Here is a 17,523-nt window from a genome sequence, read left to right as displayed (position 1 = left end):
AAATGACACTAGAAACTCTGCTACAAACATAGAATTGCCACTAAAAATCTTCAAGGTTCAAGCTGATTAGTGCTGGGTCTGAAAAGGGCTTACAGAAAGGGGAATCGCTGCAGAGCAGAAAGACAAATATAAGAGTGGCATAATAAGAGAATAAACACTGTGTCTAAAAGACTTTGTATAACATAACTAATTAAAGTTAGTCACACTCCTCACAGAGCTGGTGGGTTAAGAGAGGGGAGAGAGGAAATACAAAAAAAAGATCACAGAAGTCTGTACAATAATAAAGAATGACTATTGTCTTTGCTTAAAGTATTATCCAACCCGGTGCACGACTGAAAGTTACAGCCAAATATTTTGGCCGCCAAGACAAAGCTGCAACAGCTTAGAAACGAATATACCCCATATCCCCTATTACAAGAGGCAAATAAGCACTAGAGAGACCCATCTACTAAAACAATAACATGTCAATTAGGAGAAATAGCAAACCAAGCTGCACATCTAAGTCAGCGGCAGCAAGTATCTTCTTTAAACCGCAGAAAGGAGATAAGATATTGGAAAAAGAAGATTAAATAGGTGAAGAAGAGATGGAAGAGGACATAGATGCTAATCCTACAGAAAGCAGCAATATACCCATAACCAAATCTGATATCAAGAATCTAGTATCCAAGCAAGATATAACCTCTATATTTGATAAAATGTGGGAGAAGATGGATGCTCTACAGAGCACGGTTACAAATAGCCTCACAGAAATTAAACAGGACATCTCAGAACTGGGCACTAGACTTGAAACGCTGGAGGAAAAAGAAGAAACAATGGAGGAGGATATTACCAACGTCAAGCAGCACCTAAAGGAACATCAGCAAGAGCTGGCGGACATGAATGACAAATTAGAGGACCTGGAAAACAGGAGTCGGAGGTGTAATGTCCGACTGAAGGGCATTCCAGAATCAATCACTCCATCTGCTTTAGGGGACTATCTACGTCAACTATTTCAAGCCATCACCGGGGCGTCTTCAGAGGAGAAATTCCAACTAGAAAGAGCTCATAGAGCTCTAAGAGCTAAACCTAAAGAGACAGAACCCCCGAGAGATGCAATTGCGAAACTTTTCTGCTTCCAAGAGAAGGAAGAGATTATGTCGGCGGTGAGGAAGAACCCTACTTTCAAGTTCAAAGGCTCGATTATACAATTCTTCCAAGACCTTAGTGTCAAAACCCTACAGCGGAGATATGCCCTACGTCCGTTGACGCAACTCTTGAGGAAAAGCCAGATCACATATAGGTGGGGATTCCCCTTTGCCCTACACGTACTCCATGAAGGCAGCACTTATACTATTAAAGAACATCAAGACATACCAGGACTTTGTCAATTACTAAAGCTAGAATGTCCGGAACTTCCAGAAAACTCCCAGGACAACCCCAAAGCGAGATCACTACTATCAAAAGGGACTATTCAGAATGGTCGTTGGACGAGAGTCCCTAGGAGGAAGCAGAGACCTTGAACATTCTACAGGACTTTGAAGGCTGGAAACAGTTTTCTAAAATTATATAGTTGTTTTGCCTTCTCTGAGAGGAGAGAATAGGTCACAAACAATAGATATAGTTTAGACTATCACTGCAGATCCACTAGGATTTGCACTCTTACTAGCTGTTAAAAAGGTAAGGGAAGTGTAAAAGTTCTCTTATAGTTGGTAGCTCCAAATACCGAAGAGACCAGTATGGTCTGACCACTCTATAGTACAGATTCAGCTGCAAGGTTTTACAGATTTCAACAGGCAGAAATCTTGGACTTATGACCCATCGCTACTAAAACACCCAGATATCCAAACTAAAATCTTAAATAACTTAAGAGAATATTGGAGGTTGAACGTTGACCATTCCATTAGACCCATTATTGTGTGGGCAGCCCATAAACCATATATTAGGGGGTTGATCATCAAAGAGAAAGCTTTGTATATGAAAAGAATCAGGTCAACAATAGACTCCCTACAGCAAGAAATAGAATCGTTAGAAAAATCACATCAGGCAACCTTGTCCCAACTAGTTTTAACAACCTTGACCACTAAAAGAAAAGAACTTGCTAAAATATTAACTGAAAATTCCCTGAGAGCCATACACAAATTAAAATCATTTTATTTCTTATATGCAAATAAGCCAGATAGGTTCTTAGCCAACAAATTAAGAGAAAAAACAAAATCCTTCACTATAGCTCACCTGCAGAAATCAGACGGCACACTAACATCTAATCCAAAGGACATTGTAGAGGAATTTGCCAAATATTATGAAGCCTTATATGATGGGAAGAAGGTCTGCCACTCTCCACTAACTGTAAATCTTAGAGAACAAATACTAAAGAAGGCAACTCTGCCTAAATTAAATACAGACAAGGCAAACGCTTTAGAGGCTGACATCACATTACAGGAAATAGCGATAGCTATTAGGGACATTAAACGAGGCAAGGCTGCAGGTCCTGATGGGTTTTTGGGGGACTATTATAAGCTATACAACACTGATTTGGCCGCCCATTTACACAAATTTTGTAACAACATATTGAAAGGTTCCTCAGTCCCGCCAGAGCTTCTTCAAGCCAAAATAGTTGTTATCCCTAAGCCAGGAAAAAAAACCTACAATGACACAAAATTATAGACCGATTTCGCTAATTAATCAGGACATAAAAATTCTCACAAAAATTTTGTCAAACAGGCTTAAGCAGTATTTACCCACATTAATTCATCCTGATCAGGTGGGCTTTATTAAAGATCGGGAAGCACCTGATAATATAAGACGCACTCTAGCTCTAGTGGAATATTTAAATGCTACAGGAACGCCTTCTTTGCTTCTAGCTCTGGATGCAGAGAAGGCGTTCGACAGGGTGGATTGGGGATACATGCTGGCGGTTCTGGAACATATGGGATTTGGCAACCAGTTCTTAGATGCGATTAGAAGCATATATTCATGCCCAACAGCAACAATTAGGGCGGCAGGCTATCAGTCGAGAGCCATTCAGATTCTAAATGGAACCCGCCAGGGGTGTCCACTTTCGCCATTGTTGTTCGCCTTATGCGTAGAACCTCTGGCCGCCTGCATACGAAATTCTACAGAAATACACGGGGTCAAATTGAACAAAGGAGAATACAAATTAACATTGTTTGTGGACGATATCCTGCTTTCACTCACAAGTCCTATGCTTTCTTTGCCCGCCCTATATCACCTACTAGATGAGTTTTCCAAGGTTTCAGGTTTCAAAATTAACTCCGAGAAATGTGAAGCACTACCCTTGTACATACCAAGACACACATAAAAATTAATAGAAGCTAACTGGGACTTTAAATGGGCTAATGGGTATATCAAATACCTGGGAATATATATCACAGACACAATGGAATCACTATATAGGGTCAACTATAATCCAATATTTAAGACTATAAGGAAAGATCTATCCAAATGGAAAAAAGGCAACTTTTCATGGCTGGGTAGACTTTCGGCAATAAAGATGAACATCTTACCGAGGCTGCTATACCTATTTAGAGCTCTTCCAATCAAAATCCCATTGAAAGATCTAGACGATCTACAGGCCGAACTTATTTTATTTCTCAGAGGACATAAAAAAGCTAGAATAGCTGCGCACATCTTAAAACAACATAAACAATTAGGAGGATTGGGGGTCCCAAACCTCCGAGACTATTACCAAGCAGCCAGACTAGCGCAATGTGCATTGTTAAGCAAAGGCTGTCAGGGAATGACATGGCCTAGTGTGGAGACAGACATTGGGGGTCTAGCGGAGCCAGGGGAGCTTCTATGGAGCCCCAAGGACACAAGCACCAGCCGGTTAGCACAACTAAAAATTACAGAAGATTCTAAAGCAATGTGGATTTCACTAACTAAGGCCTAGATTTGGAGTTCGGCGGTAGCCGTCAAAACCAGCGTTAGAGGCTCCTAACGCTGGTTTTGGCCGCCCGCTGGTATTTGGAGTCAGTGATTAAAGGGTCTAGCGCTCACTTTTCAGCCGCGACTTTTCCATACCGCAGATCCCCCTACGCCATTTGCGTAGCCTATCTTTTCAATGGGATCTTTCTAACGCTGGTATTTAGAGTCGTTTCTGAAGTGAGCGTTAGAGCTCTAACGACAAAATTCCAGCCGCCTGAAAATAGCAGGAGTTAAGAGCTTTCTGGCTAACGCCGGTTTATAAAGCTCTTAACTACTGTACCCTAAAGTACACTAACACCCATAAACTACCTATGTACCCCTAAACCGAGGTCCCCCCACATCGCCGCCACTCTATTTAAATTTTTAACCCCTAATCTGCCGACCGCCACCTACGTTATACTTATGTACCCCTAATCTGCTGCCCCTAACCCCGCCGACCCCTATATTATATTTCTTAACCCCTAACTTGCCCCCCACAACGTCGCCGCAAGCTACTTAAAATAATTAACCCCTAATCTTCCGACCGCAAATCGCCGCCACCTACGTTATCCCTATGTACCCCTAATCTGCTACCCCTAACATCGCCGACCCCTATATTATATTTATTAACCCCTAATCTGCCCCCCTCAACGTCGCCGACACCTGCCTACACTTATTAACCCCTAATCTGCCGAGCGGACCTGAGCGCTACTATAATAAAGTTATTAACCCCTAACCCGCCTCACTAACCCTATCATAAATAGTATTAACCCCTAATCTGCCCTCCCTAACATCGCCGACACCTAACTTCAATTATTAACCCCTAATCTGCCGACCGGAGCTCACCGCTATTCTAATAAATGTATTAACCCCTAAAGCTAAGTCTAACCCTAACACTAACACCCCCCTAAGTTAAATATAATTTAAATCTAACGAAATAAATTAACTCTTATTAAATAAATTATTCCTATTTAAAGCTAAATACTTACCTGTAAAATAAATCCTAATATAGCTACAATATAAATTATAATTATATTATAGCTATTTTAGGATTAATATTTATTTTACAGGCAACTTTGTAATTATTTTAACCAGGTACAATAGCTATTAAATAGTTAAGAACTATTTAATAGTTACCTAGTTAAAATAATAACAAATTTACCTGTAAAATATATCCTAACCTAAGTTATAATTAAACCTAACACTACCCTATCAATAAAATAATTAAATAAACTACCTACAATTACCTACAATTAACCTAACACTACACTATCAATAAATTAATTAAACACAATTCCTACAAATAAATACAATTAAATAAACTATCTAAAGTACAAAAAATAAAAAAGAACTAAGTTACAGAAAATAAAAAAATATTTACAAACATAAGAAAAATATTACAATTTTAAACTAATTACACCTACTCTAAGCCCCCTAATAAAATAACAAAGCCCCCCAAAATAAAAAATTCCCTACCCTATTCTAAATTAAAAAAGTTACAAGCTCTTTTACCTTACCAGCCCTGAACAGGGCCCTTTGCGGGGCATGCCCCAAGAATTTCAGCTCTTTTGCCTGAAAAAAAAAACATACAATACCCCCCCCCAACATTACAACCCACCACCCACATACCCCTAATCTAACCCAAACCCCCTTAAAGAAACCTAACACTAAGCCCCTGAAGATCTTCCTACCTTGTCTTCACCATACCAGGTTCACCGATCCGTCCTGGCTCCAACATCTTCATCCAACCCAAGCGGGGGTTGGCGATCCATAATCCGGTCCAGAAGAGGCTCCAAAGTCTTCCTCCTATCCGGCAAGAAGAGGACATCCGGACCGGCAAACATCTTCTCCAAGCGGCATCTTCGATCTTCTTCCATCCGGAGCGAAGCGGCAGGATCCTGAAGACATCCAGCGCGGAACATCCATCCGGACCGACGACTGAACGACGAATGACTGTTCCTTTAAGGGACGTCATCCAAGATGGCGTCCCTCGAATTCCGATTGGCTGATAGGATTCTATCAGCCAATCGGAATTAAGGTAGGAATTTTCTGATTGGCTGATGGAATCAGCCAATCAGAATCAAGTTCAATCCGATTGGCTGATCCAATCAGCCAATCAGATTGAGCTCGCATTCTATTGGATGTTCCGATCAGCCAATAGAATGCGAGCTCAATCTGATTGGCTGATTGGATCGGCCAATCGGATTGAACTAGATTCTGATTGGCTGATTCCATCAGCAAATCAGAAAATTCCTACCTTAATTCCGATTGGCTGATAGAATCCTATCAGCCAATCGGAATTCGAGGGACGCCATCTTGGATGACGTCCCTTAAAGGAACAGTCATTCGTCGTTCAGTCGTCGGTCCGGATGGATGTTCCGCGCTGGATGTCTTCAGGATCCTGCCGCTTCGCTCCGGATGGAAGAAGATCGAAGATGCCGCTTGGAGAAGATGTTTGCCGGTCCGGATGTCCTCTTCTTGCCGGATAGGAGGAAGACTTTGGAGCCTCTTCTGGACCGGATTATGGATCGCCAACCCCCGCTTGGGTTGGATGAAGATGTTGGAGCCAGGACGGATCGGTGATACCTGGATGGTGAAGACAAGGTAGGAAGATCTTCAGGGGCTTAGTGTTAGGTTTATTTAAGGGGGGTTTGGGTTAGATTAGGGGTATGTGGGTGGTGGGTTGTAATGTTGGGGGGGGGGGTATTGTATTTTTTTTTTTACAGGCAAAAGAGCTGAACTTCTTGGGGCATGCCCCGCAAAGGGCCCTGTTCAGGGCTGGTAAGGTAAAAGAGCTTGTAACTTTTTTAATTTAGAATAGGGTAGGGAATTTTTTATTTTGGGGGGCTTTGTTATTTTATTAGGGGGCTTAGAGTAGGTGTAATTAGTTTAAAATTGTTGTAATATTTTTCTAATGTTTGTAAATATTTTTTTATTTTCTGTAACTTAGTTCTTTTTTATTTTTTGTACTTTAGCTAGTTTATTTAATTGTATTTATTTGTAGGAATTGTGTTTAATTAATTTATTGATAGTGTAGTGTTAGGTTAATTGTAGGTAATTGTAGGTAGTTTATTTAATTATTTTATTGATAGGGTAGTGTTAGGTTTAATTATAACTTAGGTTAGGATTTATTTTACAGGTAAATTTGTTATTATTTTAACTAGGTAACTATTAAATAGTTCTTAACTATTTAATAGCTATTGTACCTGGTTAAAATAATTACAAAGTTGCCTGTAAAATAAATATTAATCCTAAAATAGCTATAATATAATTATAATTTATATTGTAGCTATATTAGGGTTTATTTTACAGGTAAGTATTTAGCTTTAAATAGAAATAAGTTATTTAATAAGAGTTAATTTATTTCGTTAGATAAATATTATATTTAACTTAGGGGGGTGTTAGTGTTAGGGTTAGACTTAGCTTTAGGGGTTAATCCATTTATTAGAATAGCGGTGAGCTCCGATCGGAAGATTAGGGGTTAATAATTGAAGGTAGGTGTCGGCGATGTTAGGGAGGGCAGATTAGGGGTTAATACTATTTATGATAGGGTTAGTGAGGCGGATTAGGGGTTAATAACTTTATTATAGTAGCGCTCAGGTCCGCTCGGCAGATTAGGGGTTAATAAGTGTAGGCAGGTGTCGGCGACGTTGTGGGGGGCAGGTTAGGGGTTAATAAATATAATATAGGGGTCGGCGGTGTTAGGGGTAGCAGATTAGGGGTACATAGGGATAACGTAGGTGGCGGCGGTTTACGGAGCGGCAGATTAGGGGTTTAAAAAAATATGCAGGGGTCAGCGATAGCGGGGGCGGCAGATTAGGGGTTAATAAGTGTAAGGTTAGGGGTGTTTAGACTCAGGGTACATGTTAGGGTGTTAGGTGCAGACGTAGGAAGTGTTTCCCCATAGGAAACAATGGGGCTGCGTTAGGAGCTGAACGCTGCTTTTTTGCAGGTGTTAGGTTTTTTTTCAGCTCAAACAGCCTCATTGTTTCCTATGGGGGAATCGTGCACGAGCACGTTTTTGAGGCCGGCCGCGTCCGTAAGCAACTCTGGTATCGAGAGTTGCATTTGCGGTAAAAATGCTCTACGCTCCTTTTTTGGAGCCTAACGCAGCATTTGATTAAACTCTCGATACCAGAGTTAAATTTATGGTGCGGCCAGAAAAAAGCCCGCGGAGCGTTAGCAGCCCTTTTACCGCCGAACTCCAAATCTAGGCCTTAGACTTTGAAACTAATTTCACCTCAGACTATCATTAAACCAATAGGGACGTTACTACCGAATGAATTTCAAAAACAATTAAGCAAATGGGAGAACAAGGGTTTATACAGGGTGGCAGATTTCATAGACGGGGGGAAAGTGTTGACTTTCAATCAATTGAAGGATAAGATTAATCCGAGCACTTTACATAGGTTCTTGTACCTCCAACTTTCGCATGCCATACACAAGTACAGACAGGGCTCCACTAACACAAAGAATACTATTTTAGAACAACTCATATTAACCCCAGGCAGGCACAAAAAAATGATCACGCACTTATATCTAGCTATTCAAACCGCGAAAAACACAACAAAACCGAGGCTCCACGATAGTTGGGAACATGACCTAGACATAACCCATAATAATGACGAATGGAGACAGATTTTCTCTGAGCTTAGTAGAGGTCTGATGGAGGCAGATCTGATAGAAAACTCAATTAAAACAGCTTATAGATGGTACTTGACCCCATTAAAGACTTCACACTACACTCCTGAAAGCAATAGATTATGTTACCGGGGCTGTGCAGAGGTGGGTTCCTATCTACATATGTGGTGGGAATGCCCAAAGATACAACCAATTTGGAATAAACTGCAACAGTTGATTAGGAGAATACTGGTTGACTCATTTACGTTATCAATATCAAAAGCTCTGCTACACATTCATTTAGGTTCTCTAAATTCAGCCTCTAACAGATGGATTAACATAGTATGCACAGCTACTAGATTATGCATAGCTAGGAAGTGGAAAGTCGGAGCCCCGAAATGGAATGAGGTACTTGATAAAATTGATGATATTTATAAAATGTCGGAATCGGCAGCTTGGATGCAGGGCAATGTAGAAAATTTTCATAACATCTGGATCCACTGGACCCTGAATAAATAATAACGGGTAAAACCAAATCTTGAGATAAGGTGGGGCAGGGGTTACTTTCTGAGGCCATAACATATAAATAATAAATGCATATTTTGACGGACACTGCTGGACGGAAAAGGTTCAAGGTTTATAGTTATTAGAAGTTTATAAGTTTAATAGTTAAGGAGGAATGAGGGAGGGGGGTGAAGGGATGGCGAAAGGGGGGGGGGAACAAAAAGAAACAAAAGAAAAATGGGAATGGAGACGGTTTGTTATGTATCATTTTGGTTCATGTATTTGGCTAATCCTAAGTAATGTTTGTATACATACTACACTGTAAAGATATTTCTGCTGTGAAACATTAATAAAAAGTATTTCAACCTAAATATGTTTTACACTAATGTTCTGTGGTGGATAGATATGTTTTTATTGGTTGAGAAATCTGCTAAATTATAATTGATAAAGTAATTTTTGTATATTTATAAATTATGAGTGCTGAATTTCCTTTATATATAGATTACTATTTCTCTGTAGTCTATCTGGGCTTGCGAGTAATAGGATATGTTTCCATACAGACAAAAACTGTTCTAAAATGTTTGATTTATGAATGATGCTATGTTTATGATGAATATTATCTTTCATAAATCTTAGAATGTATTTGCAAATGCCTTTTATATGATTTATGGGAACAGAGACTTATTCACAGTTCAGTAGTTTTTTCTGCCACTATTTTAATTGTTATTATCCCATTCCACCATATTTAAAGGGACAGGAAACCCCAACATTTTCTTTCATGATTTGGATAGAACATACCATTTTTATCAACTTTCCAATTTACTTCTATTATCAAATTTGCTTCATTCTCTTGTTATCCTTTGCTGAATGAACTTTGGTAGCTAGCTGAACACATCTACTTAATCAATCACAAGAGCCAAATGTGTGCAGGCACCAGTCTTTAGATAGCTTCCACTATTGTAGGATATGTGCGTATTCTTTTTCCACAAGGGATACCAAGAGAATAAAGCACATTTGAAAATAGAAGGGAATTTAAAAGTGTCTTAAAATGACATGCTCTATCTGAATCATGTAAGTTTAATTTTGAATTTCAAATCCCTTTAAATGGAACTAAATAAAAAATAATTTTTAAATATGTAAATTATTTTACACATTAAGGGCCAGATTACGAGTGGAATGTTATTTTAACGGTGCAAATTTGCCTGTTTACGGGTGCATGTTAAAAAAAATAGCCATTACAAGTGGCTGGTTAATGCTCCCAGGAGCTCACAGTTTCACTTTGCACTGAGGACAATTCATCAGAGATCAGACCTCTAGATAATTATAAAAAGTTGCTCCAATTGCCCCCAAAATAAAGTCAGTACTTTAAAATAAAAAATAAATATGAGCATCTTTTTTTTAAAAACTGCACAAAGCATTTATAAGGTAAGTGAGGGTATGTGGGGTGTTTGGAGAAAAAAAACAGCACCTAAAGTGCCTTTACAGGGAGGTCAAGGGGGACTGTGTTTTCACTATAAATATGTATATGCTTATATAGCAAAGAAAACGGAACAACCGGCAAAAGCTCCAATTAAAACAAAAACAAAACTTTATTGCCACATAATAAACTAACAGCAAGGAAGCGTCCTTGCCGTTATTTTAATATGTGGCAATAAAGTTTTGTTTTTCTTTTAATTGGAGCTTGTGCTGGTTGTTTTGTTTTATTAGCTATTAATTGCTCCTGGGCACCTCCATTCTACTATTGGATCACAGCTTTTATCATTCCCATTGGTGCTTCAGCGGTCACATGAGTAGGCTGGTCGGAGAGAGGGCCGTTGTGTTCACGGAGCGGGTCTGTTTGCATACCACAGTGGTTACATTGAGCTTATGACATCAGGAACCTACAGAGCTGAGACAGCAGATATAGGATACAGGAAAGAAGCCGTGCTATCCCTGAGTGATCAGTTTGGAGCTGGAGACAGAGGAGGTGAGCTTGAGGCCACAGTAGTACCTGTATAGAACCTCTTGTCATCAGGTAGGAGATCGAGTATGAGCATCTTGATTTACGACAGACTCAAGAACCGCTTGACTGTTCTTTAACTGCTCTCTAACAGATTCATTGCTTTACTGTTTTACCGCTTGAACTCAGCTCCCCATGCCACTTAACACTAACTTAGACTCTTTATATTTGAGCTATGAACATTTGCTGAGTGATGTTATGATCACTGTATATGCTTATATACATATTTATGTGTTTATATGTGTATATCATATAAACACATACATATACAGTATATATATATATATATATATATATATATATATATATATATATATATATATATATATATATATATATATATATATATATATATAAGCATATACATATTTATTTATTTATTGCTGCCCAAGGTTGTGCGATTTTTTCCCTGTGCTGCCCTAGGTGGTTTGCCATGTTTACTGTCATGAAAACGAGGCTCCTATTGAAGTCTATGGAAGCACGCTCTCGTGAGCACTTGGCTTCTGAGCAATGCGAACGCACGGTCATGTTCATATTGCACCTAACTTGTAATACCAGTGTACATTTACATGTGTAGGCATATATATACCTACAAAATGTGCTGGTATTACTGAGTGGAGCGTATATAATGCGCCTGTGTAAGCGTGAAATTGCACTTCACGCATATTCTAGACCCTACATTTTTCTTTTGGGATTCAGATAGAGCATACAATTTTAAACAACTTTTTAATTTACTTCTATTATTAAAACATTTTTATTTTCTTGTTATCATTTGTTGAAAAGCAGGGATGTATGCTCAGGAATGTGCACTTGTCTGCAGCAGTATATGGCAGCAGTTTTTCAATAATGTTTAACATAAGCAAAACAACCAGATAGCAGCACTATTTCCTGCAATGTAATGCTTCGTGCATATGCACACTACCTACCTAGGTATCTTTTTAAAGAATAACTTGAGAAGGAAGCAAATTTGATAATAGTAAATTGGAAACTTTCTAAAAATTGTATTCTCTATCACCTAGATTACCAGTTTTGCGCTATAGAGGGTGCGAAACAAACGCAACAAAAGTTGCGTTATTTCAACCCCCGTAGTGCGGCCATTATGAAATTTAGAAAAGCTGCCTTGTGCATGCAATATGGTTGCGTTAAGCTCCATACCGCACAAAATACAAGTGCTGCTTTGACGTCCTTGTGCACGCTTTCCCCATAGACATCAATGGAGAGAGCGTGTTAGAAAAAAACCTGCGATCGCGGAATGAAAAGCTCCGTAACGCAACCCCATTGATGTCTATGGGGAACAAAAAGTTATGTTTAAACCTAACACCCTAACAAATCCCCACGTCTAAACACCCCTAATCTGCTGACCCCGACATCGCTGACACCTACATAATGTTATTAACCCCTAATCTGTCGCTCCCGATATCACCACCACCGAAATAAATGTATTAACCCCTAATCTGCCGCACCCGATATCGCCCCCACTATACTAAAGTTATTAACCACTACTTCCCAGCACCCCAACATCGTTCACACTATAATAAAGATATTAACCCCTATTCCACCGCTTCCCGACATCGCCGCCACTAAAAGTTATTAACCCCTAAACCTCTGGCCTCCCACATCACTACCACTAAATAAACCTATTAACCCCTAAACCGCCAGCCACCCACATCGCAACAACCTAAATTAAACTATTAATTACTAAACCTAACCCTAACCGTAACCCTAACCTTAAACCTAACACCCGCTAACTTTAACATTATAAAAATAGGCCTAAATTAAAGTTACAATTATTAACTAAATAATACCTATTTAAAACTAAATACCTGTGAAATAAAACCTAAGCTAGCTACAATATAAATAATAGTTATATTGTAGCTAGCTTAGGTTTTATTTTTATTTCACAGTTAAGTTTGTATTTATTTTACTAACTACCTAGTTAAAATAAATACAAACTTACCTGTGAAATAAAACCTAACCTGCCTTACACTAAAACCTAACATTACAAAAAAACAAAACACTAAAATTACAAAAAATAAAAAACCTACCATTTTTTACAAAAATAACAAACGAAATTATCCAAAACAATAAAAAAAATCCTATTCTATTCTATACCCTGTTTAAAAAAAAAACACCCCAAAATAAAAAACCCTAATCTATAAAAAAACTACCAAGGGCCCTTAAAAGGGCCTTTTGTAGGGCATTACCCTAAATAAATCAACTATTTTTCTAACAAATAAAAACAAATACCGCCTAACAGTATACAAACCCTCACCCCCCAAACCCACAAAATAAAAATAAAGTTAAACCTAATCTACCCATTACCATAAAAAGGGCATTTGTATGGGCTTTGCCCTTAAAAGGGCATTCAGCTCTTTTGCTGCCCATTAAAAATAAAAAAATTGTTATAATAAAAAAAAAACACCCCAAAAAGAGAAAAAGCTTTACACAAAATAACAAACGAATTATCCAAAATAATAACAATTAGTCCTATTCTAATACCCCGTTTTTTTTAAAAAAAAACACAAAATGAAAGATCCCTAATCTATAATAAACTGCCAATAGCCCTTAAAAGTGCCTTTTGTAGGGCATTGCCCTAAAGAAATCAGCTCTTTTTCTAAAAAAATAAAAACAAACACCCCCTAACATTACAAACCCCTGCCCCCCCAAACCCACAAAATAAAAAACCTAACTATAAAAAACCTAATCTACCCATTGCTCTGAAAAGGGCATTTTTGTATGGGCATTGCCCTTAAAAGGACTTTCAGCTCTTTTAATGCCCTTAAAAGGGTATTTAGCTCTTTTAAGATTGCCCAATAGCCCTAATCTAAAAAAAAACACCCCAAAAAAACACTAACACCTCTTTAGGTACTCACAGTTGCTGAAGTCCGGCTTGAACAATCTTCATCCCAGCGGCTCCATCTTCATCCAGGCGGATCCATCTTTATCCATCGTGGGACCGGCATCTTTTTCATCCCTGCGGAGGTGGAGGTCCAGGTGAAGGTTCAAGGCAGAGGTCCAGGCGACGGTCCAAGGTGGAGGTCCAGGCAGAGTTCCAAGGCAGACGGTCCTACGTGGAGGTCCTCCTCATGTGATCGTCCGCCGCACACTGAGGATTCAAATGCAAGGTACCCCTTTTATACTGGGGGTACAATTGCATTCCTATTGGCTGAAAATTTTAAATCAGCCAATAGGAATTAGAGCTGCTAAAATCCTATTGGCTGTTCGAATCATAGTTAGGTTAATTTATAGTTTAAACTTAGGTTTTTTTAATTTCCCAGGTAAGTTTTTATTTATTTTAAGATAGGGATCTTGTAAATTTTAATGTAAAGTTAAGGGGTTGTTAGATTTAGGGGTTAATAGTTTAATTTAGTTTTTTGCGATGTGGGGGGCTGGCGGTTTAGGGGTTATTAGGTTTATTTAGTGGTAGTGATGTGGGAGGCCAGAGGTTTAGGGGTTAATAACTTTATTTAGTGGCAGCGATGTCGGGGAGCGGCAGAATAGGAGTTAATATCTTTATTATAGTGTGGGCAATGTTGGGGTGCGGCGGAATAGGGGTTAATAACTTTAGTATAGTGGCGACGATGTCGGGGAGCGGCGTAATAGGGGTTAATACATTTTATTAGTAGCTGCGATGTCGGGAGTGGCAGATTAGGGGTTAATAACTTTAATATAGTGTTTGCGAAAATATGTGCAGCTCATGCGAGCAACAAGCAACTGTGTCTGCTTCACTTATTATTATTATTATGCTTAGGGCATTTTATTTTTTTTTCCCATCCCCCTGGAAAAATTTCTGTGTACACCCCTTTCATTACTTTCTCCTCTTAATAAGGCAGTAAACTCCAGGTATGAACATTTGACTACAAGATACAGGGAGTGCAGAATTATTAGGCAAATTAGTATTTTGACCACATCATCCTCTTTATGCATGTTGTCTTACTCCAAGCTGTATAGGCTCGAAAGCCTACTACCAATTAAGCATATTAGGTGATGTGCATCTCTGTAATGAGAAGGGGTGTGGTCTAATGACATCAACACCCTATATCAGGTGTGCATAATTATTAGGCAACTTCCTTTCCTTTGGAAAAATGGGTCAAAAGAAGGACTTGACAGGCTCAGAAAAGTAAAAAATAGTGAGATATCTTGCAGAGGGATGCAGCACTCTTAAAATTGCAAAGCTTCTGAAGCGTGATCATCGAACAATCAAGCGTTTCATTCAAAATAGTCAACAGGGTCGCAAGAAGAGTGTGGAAAAACCAAGGCGCAAAATAACTGCCCATAAACTGAGAAAAGTCAAGCGTGCAGCTGCCAAGATGCCACTTGCCACCAGTTTGGCCATATTTCAGAGCTGCAACATCACTGGAGTGCCCAAAAGCACAAGGTGTGCAATACTCAGAGACATGGCCAAGGTAAGAAAGGCTGAAAGACGACCACCACTGAACAAGACACACAAGCTGAAACGTCAAGACTGGGCCAAGAAATATCTCAAGACTGATTTTTCTAAGGTTTTATGGACTGATGAAATGAGAGTGAGTCTTGATGGGCCAGATGGATGGGCCCGTGGCTGGATTGGTAAAGGGCAGAGAGCTCCAGTCCGACTCAGACGCCAGCAAGATGGAGGTGGAGTACTGGTTTGGGCTGGTATCATCAAAGATGAGCTTGTGGGGCCTTTTCAGGTTGAGGATGGAGTCAAGCTCAACTCCCAGTCCTACTGCCAGTTTCTGGAAGACACCTTCTTCAAGCAGTGGTACAGGAAGAAGTCTGCATCCTTCAAGAAAAACATGATTTTCATGCAGGACAATGCTCCATCACACGCGTCCAAGAACTCCACAGCGTGGCTGGCAAGAAAGGGTATAAAAGAAGAAAATCTAATGACATGGCCTCCTTGTTCACCTGATCTGAACCCCATTGAGAACCTGTGGTCCATCATCAAATGTGAGATTTACAAGGAGGGAAAACAGTACACCTCTCTGAACAGTGTCTGGGAGGCTGTGGTTGCTGCTGCACGCAATGTTGATGGTGAACAGATCAAAACACTGACAGAATCCATGGATGGCAGGCTTTTGAGTGCCCTGCCCCTTGCAAAGAAAGGTGGCTATATTGGTCACTGATTTGTTTTTGTTTTGTTTTTGAATGTCAGAAATGTATATTTGTGAATGTTGAGATGTTATATTGGTTTCACTGGTAAAAATAAATAATTGAAATGGGTATATATTTGTTTTTTGTTAAGTTGCCTAATAATTATGCACAGTAATAGTCACCTGCACACACAGATATCCCCCTAAAATAGCTAAAACTAAAAACAAACTAAAAACTACTTCCAAAAATATTCAGCTTTGATATTAATGAGTTTTTTGGGTTCATTGAGAACATGGTTGTTGTTCAATAATAAAATTAATCCTCAAAAATACAACTTGCCTAATATTTCTGCACTCCCTGTACAAAGCAGCCCTTTAGTAATATACACAGGCATAACTGGCTTTAGCTAACAGTGCTAAGCTGTGCTAAGCTGTGTACATAAAATGCTCATGGAAAGTAAAAAATAAATAAATCAGAGAATTTTAACCACTTCACGTCATTAGGATGTTCCATGCTGTCCTAACAGTGCTGGGCTTTAACACAGTTAGGACGGCATGGAACATTCTACCTTATATGCCATCCTGCAGCCTCCTCCTTTTAGGAAATGGAAAATAAGACTGGGGGCATGCCTTGCAGTGTAGGCAGTCCCCATGATCCAATCCCGGCCTAGAAATCATGTGATCACATCGATCATTGCGTGACTTTTTCAGCAAGTGTTTATATCGGAACTTTGTTCCGATATTAAACACTTGCTATTGACATGAAGGGGATAAAAACCTAAGGAAAACAACTATGGAAGTTAGGACAACATTAAAATGTTATTTGTTTTATTGCACCAATTGATGAGTAATAGTTAAGTATAATAACATAAAATAATAATATAAGATAAAATAATAATTAATACAAGCAAACAAAATAAGAGTAATGTAAAAGAAAGAAGGGAGTTTTTTGCTCTATATTTTAAAATAGTTCAGAGATCTTTACTAAACTGCTATCTGCTAACTAATATGACAGTAAAGAAAAGAGGAAGATGCCTCTGTACATTTCCTATTTGTTACAGGTGTCTGAGTGCTGATTGGTTGTTTCTGGGGTTTTTTTGTTTGTTTTGTTTTTTGTTTTTTCGCTGCTGCTGCTGCTGCTGCTGCTGATGGAATTCAGAAAATAATTTAATGCAAAATACAAAGCTTCCTGTCTTACAATAAAATGTTTAGAAAGTAGAATAGTAATTGAATATTATTAAACGTAGTAGTAAATAAAAGTAAGATGCTACTGTGTGGTATTTTGTTATGCTACATCTTTTTGTCTACAGCAATTTGCACTTTCATGTAAGTGGCAAGAGTCCATGAGCTAGTGACGTATGGGATATACATTCCTACCAGGACGGGACAAAGTTTCCCAAGCATCAAATGCCTATAAATACA

Source organism: Bombina bombina, chromosome 5 (genome assembly GCF_027579735.1).
Source record: "Bombina bombina isolate aBomBom1 chromosome 5, aBomBom1.pri, whole genome shotgun sequence".
Taxonomy (NCBI): domain Eukaryota; kingdom Metazoa; phylum Chordata; class Amphibia; order Anura; family Bombinatoridae; genus Bombina; species Bombina bombina.
Note: the sequence above shows the minus strand (reverse complement) of the source record.